Here is a 15,349-nt window from a genome sequence, read left to right on the forward strand (position 1 = left end):
CCTCCTCCCGCCCCGGGCAGAGGCCGCCGCCAGCTCCGCACCCGACGCCGAGGCCGCGGCGGCCGAGGGGAAGGTCGGAGGGAGGGTGGTTTCCTCCCGCCCCACACCCAGTCTCCGAGCCGGATATATAGAGTGTCACGTTTGGGAGCCGAAAGACAAGAGCAGCTTCCTCGTGGCCGGGCACTTCCCGGAGCCCCGGGGAAGGACCGGGATTTAGAGGACCACTAGTTGAGCCCGCCCCGCGCCGGAGGAGCAGGTACTCAGGGTCGCAGCCGGGCCGCGCGAGCGCCCACGCCTCCGCCGGCGAGGAGCCGGCCGGGGTGGCCGGGAGGCAGGGCTCGGCGGGGTCTGCAGAGAGGACGAGGCAGCAGCGGGGCCCCGCGGCAGGGTGGGCTCGGGCCCCGGCGGGGTCTGCAGAGAGGGCGAGGCAGCCGCGGGGCCCCGCTGCAGGGTGGGCTCGGGCCCCGGCGGGGAGACGCGCGGTTTCCGCGGCTCTGCCCCGGAGCTGCCCCCGGCCGCCCTCAGCCATCCGGCCGCGGCTTAGGCGCGCTGGGCGCCGGCATCGTCCGCCAAGGTGGGTCACGCGGGGGCGGGAAGGGCGCGCGTGACGGGAACGGGCAGACTGGGCTAACTTGGGAGCCGCGCCGCGGCCGCGGGCCCGGGGAAACAGAGGCGCCGGCCGGGTCTGGCGGAGGCCTCCTCGGCCCCCGGGGCTGTTCCAGGAGAGAGCAGGGCCACGTGGGGCGCGGTGGCCGCCCTCCCTGCGCCCTGGACTGTCGGGGCGCGCTTTCCGGCCCCTAGTCCCATCCCGGGCTGTGCACGACCGGACCCTCCCACCCGGGCCTCGCCGGGTACCGAGCCCCAGGCTGAAAAGGGCCGGAGCGGTCCCGGGGCGGCCGGGGCGGGGTCTGTCCCCGTCCGAAGTTTTCCACCTCTTCCTGAGGGGCCTGGGCGTCTTGGAGGTAGCAGGGGAGCAGGTACCAGATTCCAACGGGTGTAGATGGCTTGAGGGAAGGCTGCTGGCACCCCTGGCGATTACTCACGGGGCAATTCCATTCAGTTAAAAGAATTAATGACCGACTTCATCCTAGAAACCTCCTACTTTTCACCTGGTGGGATGAGTAGAATTATGAACACTTATTCTTCGAAGGATGAGTTACCAGGTGTGAGCAACCAAGGTTCTCTCTGGACCTGCCAGAGCTTCGGCGGCTGGTTGAATCATGTAGATTGTCCCATTGTGCCATGAACAGGGACAAGAGTGGGAACAGCAGACTGACCAGGAACTCAAGTGAATCGTGCTTTTCTGCTTGTTAGAGGCTGCATCAAGAGAAGTTTGACACTCTGTGCAAGTGGATATTTGAGAATTTCCCTGCTGTTTCAGTTACCCATCTCTCTGTATCCCCATTCATATGAGTTGGAGATTTGGCTGGGGAGCATATCTAGTCTAAAAGGGCAAAGAGACTAAATAAAATTTTAAGGCAGCCACTCAGACTGAAGGAGCAGGGCTTTCAGCAAAATCCGCTATTAGGGATATTTGTGTGTGAGACTTATAGGAGATGGCCATGGGGTTTTACCAGCCGGACTCAAGAGTTGCAGCATTTCTTCCGTAGTATTTCTCGGGGTGCAGGTCTTCAGAGCACTCTTTCCCTGTTTCTGAGGGCATCTTCTGAACCTGCTTTAACAAATGCCTACTTTACTCCTATTTCTAACGTTGGGTTATAATTATCTATAACATCGATATAAATCAGCACGAGTTGGTAAATCTTACATTTCTCCTTAACTTAAAAGAGGGAGCGTGACATCTAATTACAGAAGAAGAAGGAGAAGCTTCCTTTAAGGGAGTAAAAATAAATAAAATAGCTCCTACTTGGGTATATCACTTTGGGGTTTGTGAAGAACGTCATCATCTTGATGTCTCACCATTCCCTTTCCTATCTTCTGAAGGTACATTCAGATGTTATTTCTTTCTGACAACATCTGGGCAGCCTTAAGAATTCTTTGTCTTTGCATTAATACTTGTGCACCCATGAAAACTCACGCATGTACAAATAGTCTCTGAAGGAACATGCACCTGCTGTCCCTGCCAGTCTCTTGTGACTCTGTGTTTGGTCTCTTTGAGAACATTTATTACTCTTGAAGAAGCATTCTTAATGCTTTATTTTGTTAACAGACCACTTAAGGATCTGATGAAAGCTATGGAATATGAAAAAGAAGCATATACATATTAACAGAATTCTGCCTACAATTTCTGGCGCTCACAGCCTCCCTGATACTTAATCACCCAGATGTTAGAGGTTCAGAGGCCTCAGGCAGGGCCAGCTCACAGGGCCCAATACTTGGAAAAGGGCCCTGCACTTGGTTTAATGTTCTGCTGTCACTTTCAGCTGTCTTAGTAATTTTCAAACAAGGAACTCCAAATTTTCATTTTACACTAGACCCTGCAAATTCTGTAGCCAGTCCTGAGGCCAGGTTCACAAGCCTGTTCTGTCATTTCCTGAATAACAACCCTGTCTCAGCCATCCTACACTGCAGGTAAATTCTCTGACACAAACGGAAAGTTAGCTGCTGCATGCTTCTGTCATTAAGTCCTTCTACGCCCAATTTCCTCATTGACAAAATAAAGATAACAGACAATATCTACTACTCTATTCATCTTAAAGAGTCATTGTGAAAACAGATAGGTAAAAAGAGCTAATAATTGTAAAACTGTCGACTTACCTTGAAGAGTACTATACTAACAAAGACAGTATTGTTACAGGCTTAACTTTTCTAATCCATGTTTCAGAAGTAGCTTGAGGAAGGCTGGTTAAGTACATTAACAGGGTTGCAGAACCTTTATAACCCTTATATTTTGGTGGGAGAAAAAATAAAACAAAAAGTAGCTACGGTTTGTGGTATTTTAAATATTCCTTAAAAGTCTTTATTTGGTCAAGACTGGAACTGGCAACTAAAAGTACAGAATACCTTCCTGGATCCCAAAGATACTTCCTGAATTAAATTGATGTTTCAGTGGAATTCATCCAAAATTGAACAATGAAAAACTGAGTGATTGATTGAAATTTTTGAGAAGGTATATCCTTTTTGCCTCATTTAACTTTTAAATATTCATACTTTCAAAACCTTGAGCAAGGCACTCTTTTAAATATTCTGGGAGATACTTGGCAATATAAAGTACACCTAGTCCCCTACCAAGTTGTCTTCACCTTCTGTACCATTGGGGGAGGAACTTAGAAACCCTGGGCCTGTCCTCTTTCCCCACACTCCTCCCTTTATTGCTTCTCTCTGACCTCAGAACTTATCCTTTCCACAGCTTTCATTCCCAGTATGATGGCAACACACCCAGAAGGGTTGAGGAAGAAAATAGAGTAAAAGGAAATGGGTCAAACTTCCGTATCAAAGTCTTAAAATAGGGGCACCAGAGAAGGTGGATGGAGACTCCTTTCATGCAGCACTCTGTGCAGAGGCGTGCTGTGAACTTTAGGGTATGAAGTACCAAGTCCTGTACTCGATAGATTTATGACATCATTGGCAAGACGAAATATGTAAATATAAGGTGTTAATTAACATAACAGATACATTGTTAAGAGGCAATATAAGATTAGGCACCAAATGAATGGTACAGAAAATAAGTGCCATGAGTTCCCAAGAAGAGAATAAAATAAACTGAAATGGTTAGAGAAGCGTAAGAGGAGAGTTACATGAGATGGCCTTAAAATTCCACTCCTAATAGAAATGAATGATTGAACCTTCTGGGTGATAATTGTGCAAAAGATGAAAATCTGGATGGAACTAAAGTTTCATGTAAGGAAAAGGCAGGAGATGAAACGAAGAGAAATTTCCACTGGTTAGCTTCAGTCGTGTAATACATAATTATTAAGCCCATTCTGTGACCAGACACAATGCCAATTTTTCTGCATTTAGTGTGGAATAAAGCAGATGTGTCCCCTATCCTTTTGGATCTCACAGGCATTTAAAAAATAAACATATAATAAGAAAATTTTGGAAGTAGCATGGAGAATAACAGGTGCAATGAAAAAACCAGGGGTTGACTCAGATTTGGTGGTTTGTGAAGGTCTCTGACAAAGAAAGATTTAAATTGATATTTGAAGGAAGCATAGGGATTGACTTGGCAAAAAGAAAAAAAAAGAATGGAGGGAAAAGCAATCTGGGCAGAGGAAATAGCAAGTAGGAAGACTGTAAGGAAAGGAAAAACCTGGAAGTGTTCAAGGAACAGAAAGAAGGCACGTGTTTTGGGTGAGGGAGTTGCTGAGAGGCCAGACGTGTGTGTGTGTGTGTGTGTGTGTGTGTGTGTGTGTGTGTGTGTTGGGGGGTGGCTAGGCAGGAACCTGGTCATGTAGATCCTCACAGATCTTGATAAAGATTCTGAATTTTATTTTAATGAGAAGCTTTTGAAGACTTTGAAGCCAGAGACTAATTTAAATTTTAAGACCTTTGTGGCTGCAATTAGGAGAATGGACGAGCGGGATCAGGGGTTGGAAGTAGGACAGAGCTGGTGATGGTGCGGACAGGTAAGATGGAGAGAAGTGGGCAGACTTGAAGTGCATTTCAGAAGTAGAATTGATAGACCTTGGTGATAGATCGGCGATGAGAAGTGGCTAAGCAAAGAAGTGTGATAATAAATTCCTCCAGTAGATACTGCTCTATGTTTATAATCCAAAACCATAGTCTCCTGATGCATAAGATTTAGAGTTGCCACAGAAGAGCTGAAAAGTGACATGGAAACTGATAACGCTGCCTGGTATCTCTGGAAAGTGTGCCAGGCTGTTGGGATAGAGGTGAGCGAGCAGAAGATAATATGCGTTTCATATTATCATTTCTACTGTTGAGATTATCAATGAACTGTGCACGAACTTTATAATTTTTAAGAGGTTACCACCAAAACAAATATGACTTCTGTCTTTCTGACTTGAGCACACTGATGGCACATGGGGTAATCTCCTAAAATGACGAAAACCCGGAGAGAAAAGTCTGATCCCCACCAAAGTGATTGATCTACAACATAAGTTACTCCCCTGCTTAGAAGCTTTCCATTCTTCCACCTTGTCTGTATCAGTGTCCCAAAATGCAGTCTGTGGACCATTAGTTTCTCGGGATATTAATAACAGTCAAGTGAAGAAAAAAAAACTTCCCTCATCACATAAGCTTGAGAAACACTTAATTTAACCTAGTTAAGCAGTCTTATTGTGGGAATCCTCAAAGCCTTTAACATACTGATAATGCACTTTAAGAATCATCAAGAAAGAAGAGATATTTTATGCTGCATTTCCTAAACTTACTTGACCTTGAAATGCTTTTTTTGGCAGAACATCTAACAGAGTCAGCATTCAGCATAACACACTTTGGGAAATGCTTCCCTATATTAATAGATTAAACCTTTTAACATCCACAGCTATCTATTAACCATCAGCTTCTCTCATGTCTTTCATGCTACTGCTTAGTTGGAAGGAAGCAGAAGACCGGAATTGAACTGACTCTGTTAATAAGTTCTGAGTTGATGATGAAAACAATTCTAACATATGGATAATAGATGAAGAGATATTCACAAGCAAGGTCTGCAGTCTGACTAAAAACAATTTTTAAAAAATTTTAACTTCTACTTCCCTGGCAAGGCTATGCAGGACCTCTCGGAGGTCTAGATGTACACGTGAGAAAGCTGAAGCATAGACAAAGGGGAAGATTTCACAGGACGTTTTGTGTCCCATGGGAGGTCTGAGCCTTATTTGATGTTCATAGTATATCCCCGGCAGCGCAACACAGTGTGAATACATAGGACGTCTGTAGGAGCAATGATTTTGCACTGAATCTTATACATCTTCTTTACTGGTCCCCAGCACATCTGCATGGTGGTGGGATCGAGCCAGAAGTGTGATTTATGACCAAAGAATAACCAGCAGAGCAGAGCAGAAGAGACAAGTTCAAACAGCTATGGACTCTGGCCACGGCTTCATCCACCTGGTGCTCTAGCTTAGGGGTTAGCAAACTATGGCCTGAGGGCCAAATCTGAATCCTGCCTATTTTTGTATATCTCTTGGGCTAAGAATAGTGCTTATATTTTTAAGTGGTTGAAAAAAATCAAAAGAAGAATAATGTTCTCTGGCAAATGAAAATTATATGAAATTCAAATTTCAGTATCCATGAGTGAAGTTTTATTGGAAATCAGACAGTGCCGTGCACCTATTCGTCCTATTGTCTATGGCTGCTTTGGGACTCCACGTAATGAGTAGCTGTGATTTGCAAAGCCTAATATATTTACCATCTGGCCCGTTAACATAAAATGTTTGCTGGCCCCTGCTCTAGGCTACTAAACTCACTGGCCATAGATAATTTTAATAGATTTGTTTTATTTATTAGGGGTAGTCTTAGTTCAAGCTGCTATAACAAAGTACCATAGACTGGGTGGCTTATAAACAACAAAAATTTATTTCTTACTGTTCTAGAGGCTGCGGGTCCAAGATGAAGGCACCAGCAGATGTGCTGTCTGGTGAGAACAACTTCCTGGTTCATAGATGTCCTTCTCTCCATTGTAACTTCACATGGTGGAAGGAGCAAGGGGGTTCTCAGGAGTCTCTTTTATAAGGGCACTAATCCCATTCACAAGGGATCTGCCCTTATGACCTAATCACCTCCCAGAGGCCCCACCTCCATACACCATCACATTGGAGACTAGATTTCAACATACACATTTTGGGAGGACTGAAACATTCAGTCCATGTCAAGGTAGAAATACAAATAGGTAAACTGACGGTCTAGAAGCTCCTCAAATGTTATTACCATCGGAGTCATGACAATGCCATTTATTGTGGATTAGTGTAGCTAGTGTTAGCTGCCAATGTGAGGTGCAGAAGACAGTCTTGCAGGTGATAGCTTTTGAAAGTTATTCAAACATTTGAATTCATATGTAAAGGATGGGGCCTCAGATAAACATACCCAGCATCTAAGAGGTAGAGGGGGTAATTAACACCAATATTACTTAGCTGTTGAAGTCTGCTACCTCTAAGCATGGATCTTCTGTGAGTAGCCACCTCTGAATTTTATTTCAATAAAGCAAATCTGTCTTTTATTAATGCATCCTTTTTGTGAAGAGTGATGGTTTAAGGGTGACACTCTTAAGTTTGGGGTGACAAATATATTTTTTGTCATCCCCACCCCATGCCTATTTTATTTATTTACTAATTATTTTTTATACATCTTTATTGGGGTATCATTGCTTCAAAATGCTGTGTTAGTTTCTGTTGTACAACAAAGTGAATCAGCCATATGCATACATATATACCCATATCCCCTCCTTCTTGAGCCTCCCTCCCACCCTCCCTATCCCACCCATCTAGGTCATCTCAAAGCACCGAGCTGATCCCCCTGTGCTATGCAGCTGCTTCCCACTAGCAATCTGTTTTATATTTGGTAGTGTGTATATGTCGATGCTTCTCTCACTTCGCCCCAGCTTCCCACTCCCCTCCCCGTGTCCTCAAGTCCATTCTCTAGTGTCTGCATCTTTATTCCTGCCCTGCTCCTAGGTTCATCAGTACCATTTTTTTAAGATTCCATATATATGCATTAGCATACAGTATTTGTTTTTTCTCTTTCTGACTTACTTTACTCTGTATGACAGACTCTAGGTCCATCCAGCTCACTACAAATAACTCAGTTTCGTTTCTTTTTATGGCTGAGTAATATTCCATTGTATATATGTGCCACATCTTCTTTATCCATTCATCTGTCAATGGACACTTAGGTTGCTTCCATGTCCTGGCTATTGTTAATATTGCTGCAGTGAACATTGTGGTACATGTCTCTTTTTGAGTCATAGTTTTCTCAGGGTATATGCCCAGTAGTGGGATTGCTGGGTCATATGGTAGTTCTATTTTTAGTTTTTTAATGAACCTCCATACTGTTCTTCATAGTGGCTGTATCAATTTACATTCCCACCAACAGTGCAGGAGGGTTCCCTTTCCACCACACCCTCAATGAGTCTGTATTTTTGGTACAAGACTCCCCAGGTGCTTCATACATAACCAGCACAGCACAGGTACAAATGTGGGGACAGCTGGTGTAGGTGCTTCCATGGGACTTAGAACCAGAAGATGGGAGATGGAGGCCTGTGCTTAGGTCTATCGCTGTGATCACAAAATCTTTCCAGGACACAGTGTTCCGTGGGAATCAAACAGATTGCCAGCCACATTCATCAGGGGACTTTCCATGACTAATTCAGAGACCTGCCTTTAATAAAAAAAAAAAAAAAAAAGAATTGGTTTCAGGTGAGATCTTTATTCAATAGCCATTTTTCCACTTTAGTCAACACTATATCAAAGCAAAAAATATTATATATTTCTTTTTGTAGAGAACATGATTGAGTAGACAGTGAAAAAAATTCATCTTACTTTAATTGGCAGACACTAAAAATAGCATGTGTCTATTGCTTTAGTCGTGGTTTATTTTTAAAGTCCTAGATAATTTTGTAAACCTTACCTCTGCAGTCCAGCAAAAGCCCTTTCCAGCTGCAGTTGACAATGCGTCCCCTTTGGCTTTTGGACATGCTCTTACCTTGGGGTTTTGTTTTGTTTTGGTTTGGTTTTTTGCGGTACGCGGGCCTCTCACCGCTGCGGCCTCTCCCGTTGCGGAGCACAGGCTCCGGATGCGCAGGCTCGGCGGCCATGGCTCACGGGCCCAGCCGCTCCACGGCATGTGGGATCTTCCCGGACCGGGGCACGAACCCGTGTCCCCTGCATCGGCAGGCGGACTCTCAACCACTGCGCCACCAGGGAAGCCCCTATTACCTTGTTTTTAATGCATTTTAACTTCCTAGGCTCCTCCAGAGATGGCTCCAAAGTGTTGAAACACACACTTGAGGGGAAGAGGAGAAGGGAAAGCTCTTCCTTGTGAATCTGTGTAAAAAAAGGCAAAAATCCGGCCTCTTCTATCCACTTACCCAACCATCCACCTCAGCTGGGAGGTGCTGGGTCAGTAAAATTCGCTGGTGAATAACAGGATGACCATAGGAGGCAAGAATAATATTGCCTGAGCCAAGAAATGAGAAAAAGTCATTGTGAAAATGCTCCACATTTTAGATCATTTTAGAAAAATGGTGCACTATTTATCATAGGTCAGCGAGAGGACACATTCCACAAAAGTCAGCACAAACTCCAGTATTCTTGAGGGCAGGATAGTTGGAAATTAGGAAGATCATTAAATTATGTGTCTGGTCCCAACATATTTGAAACCACTGAAGCGCTTCAAGCAGAATTAGATCCACCAATGCACGATATTGTCAAGAAACTGGAAGAATCTGCCCAGAAGAATTTGATAACCTGAACAAAAGAAGCTCTGTGTAACAATTCACTATGTGTGCATGTATTAAAGACTTTTTTTTATTATTTTCAAGAAAGGACATTTAATACTAAAAAGTGTGTGGATAGTAGCAGCATAGTTTTATGCAGTAATAAAAGCATCTTAAAGATAGATAGGGCTTCCCTGGTGGAGCCGTGGTTGAGAGTCCGCCTGCCGATGCAGGGGACACAGGTTCGTGCCCCTGTCCGGGAAGATCCCACATGCCGCGGAGCGGCTGGGTCCGTGAGCCATGGCCGCTGAGCCTGCGCATCCGGAGCCTGTGCTCCGCAACGGGAGAGGCCACAGCAGTGAAAGGCCCGCGTACCGCCAAAAAAAAAAAAAAAAAAAGATAATATTCATTTAATAAAAATAGAATTATTTGTCTAAAACTTAAGAGAAACTGTCCACTTAATTCCACATGAAACATAAGTGTAAATAAGATACTCTGATAAATATTAATGAAATCAATTTTATGTCAGCCTGTGTATTTTTATTTCTATTATGCTGTAACTGTTGTCTCATTCTGAATTGACTCGTTTCCATTGTGTTTGTTTACATGAGACCTTTAGGACCTATTTGTTCTGAAGATAAGTGTATGATCTAAAGGATGGACACGTGTTCTCGTACCAAGAAGCTTTGAGAGCATTAAGATCCACTTACAAAACTATTCTCCAAGCTGCAGGAGAGTTTGAAAGAGTTAATAGTTCCATCCAAATAAGCAGTTTCCTTCTTTCTTTTGGTAATCTGTAGTTGCCAAACCTCTCTCCTTAGTAGAACTGTGACTTTGCTTCTTCCTTCTTCTCTTCTTACTATTTTGGTCCAGTCCTGCCTGAAGCAATGGTTATGCAAGTGCTGCTGAGTGCACTGCTGATCACAGGATTGCACTTTAGGTAAATTTAGGTCTCAGTTTCTTTTAGGACAGAGTGAAACTTTCTCAAATTAGCCTTCCCTAAACTCTTAGACATACTATATACATACATACATATTGCACCATCTTATCTACTCCACATAGTGGTGACTACAAATAGCTTTGCCTTAACTAACTCTGTTCACATTCTAAATTGTAGAATGTTCAAGTACCTTATCTATATTTGCTCTAATTCCCTTATTTTATAGAAAAGAAAAAGTCAGTCCCAAAAACACAAGGGGACTTGTCACTTATCTATTTAAGTGTAGAATAATATCCAAATGTTATGACTGCAAATCCCATGAGCATTTTATTCCATTCATTCATTCATTCATTCATTCAATTCACTACCATGTGCCAGGCCAGGTGTTTAGCTCTGCAAATATAGTGGTCAACAAGTTATAGTACCTCCCCTTAAGCTTTAGTGCCCCCTATTCATTGGGCAATTTCTGACCAGTTAAAACTTTGGAGTTTGTGAAATCTTTCAGCGAAGATCCTCAGTGTGAAAATAAAAAATATGCATATATTTTTATTTCCCATTCTTCCCCCTCCTAACCAGCCCCAGTCAGTGATTTAGCTTCCCATAGCCCTGAGCAGTTAACACCAAGAAGGGGGTGATGGGAAATGGAATTAAAATGAATTAAAGTCCACAGGGAAGATAATGAAAATTCTCCCCAAGGAAACAATGTTCTCCTTTATTCACCATAAATCCTGAGGATTAAATTAGCCTGTGCCGCCCTCCTCTCAGTTACTGACTCTTTCCCCAAACCTGGCTGTGGACTGGGTTCAATCTTCATGCTTCCCCCTTTCCTTTCTGCCCTTAAAGATAGACGTACAATCTCTTTGTGATTTAAGTAACTGCTCTTCATTGTGGATAAATAAATAGGGGAAGAGCAAAAACAACCAACGTGGGAAAGTTACAGAGTTTCCAGAACGGTACCTTTGCGTCTTGGCATAGGGCTAGTAGTTAGTTGCTGGCTTCCTGTGTGATGACAGCTGGAAACCCCATTATCTTCAGCCATCCATCTTTATTTCTACAAGTGAGATCAAAAACCAATACTCTGTTTTAAAAATCCTCACCTGTACTCTTAAATCTGGATGAGTATGGGTATCTGTCTGATGGGAGGATTTATAACTTTCAACAGAGTTTCAAAGAGGTTGTGACCAAAACAACATGGGAAACCACTGCTTTAGGAACAATCAAGTGGTTATTTTACTTCCTTGAAGACCTCCAGACCCAGGAAAGATCCATTCTGAGGATTCTTCCCAAGGATCATAGAACTGTTTGAGATGCTTAGGTTTTCCTGATCCATCTTCAGTGTGTCACATGATTCAGAACATTCCATTGTTCCAAAACAGAAAAGAGATCATGTGATTCCCCTGCCTAACACCTTCCACTGCTCCCCATCCTTTAGAGCAGCCTTGCCAAGTGTGTGAGATGCTAGTTGAGGCAGGTGTGTGGGGGGGTGGGTTTCCCTAATGCAGAAGAGCTTTTAACATCACCCTCCCCTCCTGCATCTCAGGAATCTGGAGTCTAGCAAAATCAAGATGTTGGCAGGGTTGGTTCCTTCCCAGGACTGTTAGAGAAACATCTGTTCTAGGCCTATTCTTAGCTTGTAGATGGCCATCTTCTCCCTGTGTCTTTAACTCCCCTGCCCTCTGTGCATATCTATGTGTCCAAATTTCCTCTTTTTTTTTTTTTGCGGTTACACGGGCCTCTCACTGTTGTGGCCTCTCCCGTTGCACAGCACAGGCTCCGGACGCGCAGGCTCAGCAGGCATGGCTCACGGGCCCAGCCGCTCCACGGCAGGTGGGATCTTCCTGGACCAGGGCACGAACCCGTGTCCCCTGCACCGGCAGGCGGACTCTCAACCACTGAGCCACCAGGGAAGCCCCAAATTTCCTCTTTTTTAAGGACACCAGTCATAATGGATTAGGGGTCCACCCTACTCTAGTATGGTTTCATCTTAACTTAATTAGTTACCTCTACGATAATCTTATTTCCAAATTAGGTCACATTCTGAGATACTGCAGTTGAGGACTTTAACATATGAATTTTAGGAGGACAGAATTCAATCCATAACACCCAGGAAACTAATACTTGATTCCTCCTTACCACCATGGAATATGGTGATGAAACTACAAGGCGCTTTCAGTGTTACTCTAACAAAACAAAACAAAACAAAACAACTACAAAAAGCAAAAAAGCAAAGAAAAAACAAAACCAAAACCTATGCATTTTAGGTATGGTTTAATAATGAACATAAGTAATAACTATTTTCACCAAGAGTTTCTTCTCCATATGATTTTTATTATTTTTTATGAGGTATGACTTAAATTTGGAAAAGTGAATATATCATAAATACAATAATAAGTAGCTCTCAGATTTCAACTTCCAGACTTAAAAAAATATAAAACATTACCAGCATCCCATAAGCTGCCATCTAGTCATTACCTATTCACCCCCAAAGTAACCATTATCCTGACCGCTAAGTCATAGATTAGCAAGATTCAAACATAGATTAGCTTTGCCAGGTTTTGGAGTTTTATATGTAAGTAAAATAATACAGTGTGCATTATTTTCTATCCACCTTCTTCACTCAACATTATGTTCATAAGATTCATTCAAATGATTCTGTATTCATTCTTCTCAAGGGCTCATGGAACATTCTCCAGGATAGATCATATCTTGGGTCACAAATCAAGCCTTGGTAAATTTAAGAAAATTGAAATTGTATCAAGTATCTTTTCCAACCGCAACACTATGAGACTAGATATCAGTTACAGGAAAAAATCTATAAAAAATACAAACACATGGAGGCTAAACAATACACTACTTAATAAGCAAGAGCTCACTGAAGAAATCAAAGAGGAAATTAAAAAATACCTAGAAACAAATGACAATGAAAACACGACGACGCAAAACCTATGGGATGCAGCAAAAGCAGTTCTAAGAGGGCAGTTTATAGCAACACAATCCTTCCTTAAGAAACAAGAAACATCTCAAATAAACAACCTAACCTTGCACCTAAAGCAATTAGAGAAAGAAGAACAAAAAAAACCCAAAGTTAGCGGAAGGAAAGAAATAATAAAGATCAGGTCAGAAATAAATGAAAAAGAAATGAAGGAAATTATAGCAAAGATCAATAAAACTAAAAGCTGGTTCTTTGATAAGATAAACAAAATTGATAAACCATTAGCCAGACTCATCAAGAAAAAAAGGAAGAACTCAAATCAATAGAATTAGAAATGAAAAAGGAGAAGTAACAACTGACACAGCAGAAATACAAAGGATCATGAGAGATTACTACAAGCAACTATATGCCAATAAAATGGACAACCTGTAAGAAATGGACAAATTCTTAGAAATGCACAACCTTCCGAGACTGAACCAGGAAGAAATAGAAAATATGAACAGACCAAACACAAGCACTGAAATTGAAACAGTGATTAAAAATCTTCCAACATAACTGATTCACTTTGTCATAAAGCAGAAACTAACAAACACACCATTGTAAAGCAATTATAGTCCAATAAAGATGTTAAAAAAAAAAAAATTTTCCAACAAACAAAAGCTCAGGACCAGATGGCTTCACAGGCAAATTCTACCAAACATTTAGAGAAGAGCTAACACCTATCCTTCTCAAACTCTTCCAAAATATAGCAGAGGGAGGAACATTCCCAAACTCATTCTACAAGGCCACCATCACCCTGATACCAAAACCAGACAAAGATGTCACAAAGAAAGAAAACTACAGGCCAATATCACTGATGAACATAGATGCAAAAATTCTCAACAAAATACTAGCAAACAGAATCCAACAGCACATTAAAATGATCATACACCATGATCAAGTGGGGTTTACCTCAGGAATGCAAGGATTCTTCAATATATGTAAATCAATCAATGTGATACACCATATTAACAAATTGAAGGAGAAAAACCATATGATCATCTCAATAGATGCAGAGAAAGCTTTTGACAAAATTCAACACCCATTTATGATAAAAACTCTGCAGAGAGTAGGTATAGAGAGAACTTTCCTCAACATAATAAAGGCTATATATGATAAACCACAGCCAACGTCATCCTCAATGGTGAAAAACTGAAACCATTTCCACTAAGATCAGGAACAAGACAAGGTTGTCCACTCTCACCACTATTATTCAACATAGTTTTGGAAATTTTAGCCACAGCAATCAGAGCAGAAAAAGAAATAAAAGGAATCCAAATTGGAAAAGAAGAAGTAAAGCTGTCACTGTTTGCAGATGACATGATACTATACATAGAGAATCCTAAAGATGCTACCAGAAAACTACTAGAGCTAATCAATGAATTTGGTAAATTAGCAGGGTACAAAATTAATGCACAGAAATCTCTAGCATTCCTATACACTAATGATGAAAAATCTGAAAGTGAAATTAAGAAAACACTCCCATTTACCACTGCAACAAATAGAATAAAATATCTAGGAATAAACCTACCTAAGGAGATAAAAGACCTGTATGCAGAAAACTATAAGACACTGATGAAAGAAATTAAAGATGATACAAATAGATGGAGAGATATACCATGTTCTTGGATTGGAAGAATCAACATTGTGAAAATTACTCTACTACCCAAAGCAATCTACAGATTCAATGCAATCCCTATCAAACTACCACTGGCATTTTTCACAGAACTAGAACAAAAAATTTCACAATTTGTGTGGAAACGCAAAAGACACCAAACAGCCAAAGCAATCTTGAGAAAGAAAGACAGAGCTGGAGGAATCAGGCTTCCTGACTTCAGACTATACTACAAAGCCTCAATAATCAAGACAGTCTGGTACTTGTACAAAAACAGAAATATAGATCAATGGAACAGGATAGAAAGCCCAGAGATAAGCCCACACACATATGGTCACCTTATCTTTGATAAAGGAGGCAAGAATATACAGTGGAGAAAAGACAGCCTCTTTAATAAGTGGTGCTGGGAAAACTGGACAGCTACATGTAAAAGTATGAAATTAGAACACTCCCTAACACCATACACAAAAATAAACTCAAAATGGATTAAAGACCTAAATGTAAGGCCAGACACTATAAAACTGTTGG

General features: G+C 42.0%; 1 protein-coding gene across 3 annotated transcripts in view; it reads left to right on the forward strand.

Moving 5' to 3' along the window:
* The window catches only part of FAR2 (fatty acyl-CoA reductase 2), a 137,985-nt gene that overhangs the window by 419 nt on the left and 122,217 nt on the right, over nt 1-15,349 (forward strand). Inside the window, exon 1 of one of the 3 annotated variants that reach the window (XM_082666330.1) lies at nt 121-256. The exons of 1 other annotated variant lie outside the window; for it this stretch is intronic. The gene's annotated coding sequence lies outside the window, so the exon portion shown is untranslated. Of the gene's footprint in view, nt 1-120; nt 257-456; nt 575-15,349 lie in introns of those variants that run through there. One more of the 3 variants, XM_082666332.1, reaches the window with a different exon arrangement.

This window comes from Grampus griseus, assembly GCF_964374135.1.
Source record: "Grampus griseus genome assembly, chromosome: 11".
NCBI classification, from domain to species: Eukaryota; Metazoa; Chordata; class Mammalia; order Artiodactyla; family Delphinidae; genus Grampus; species Grampus griseus.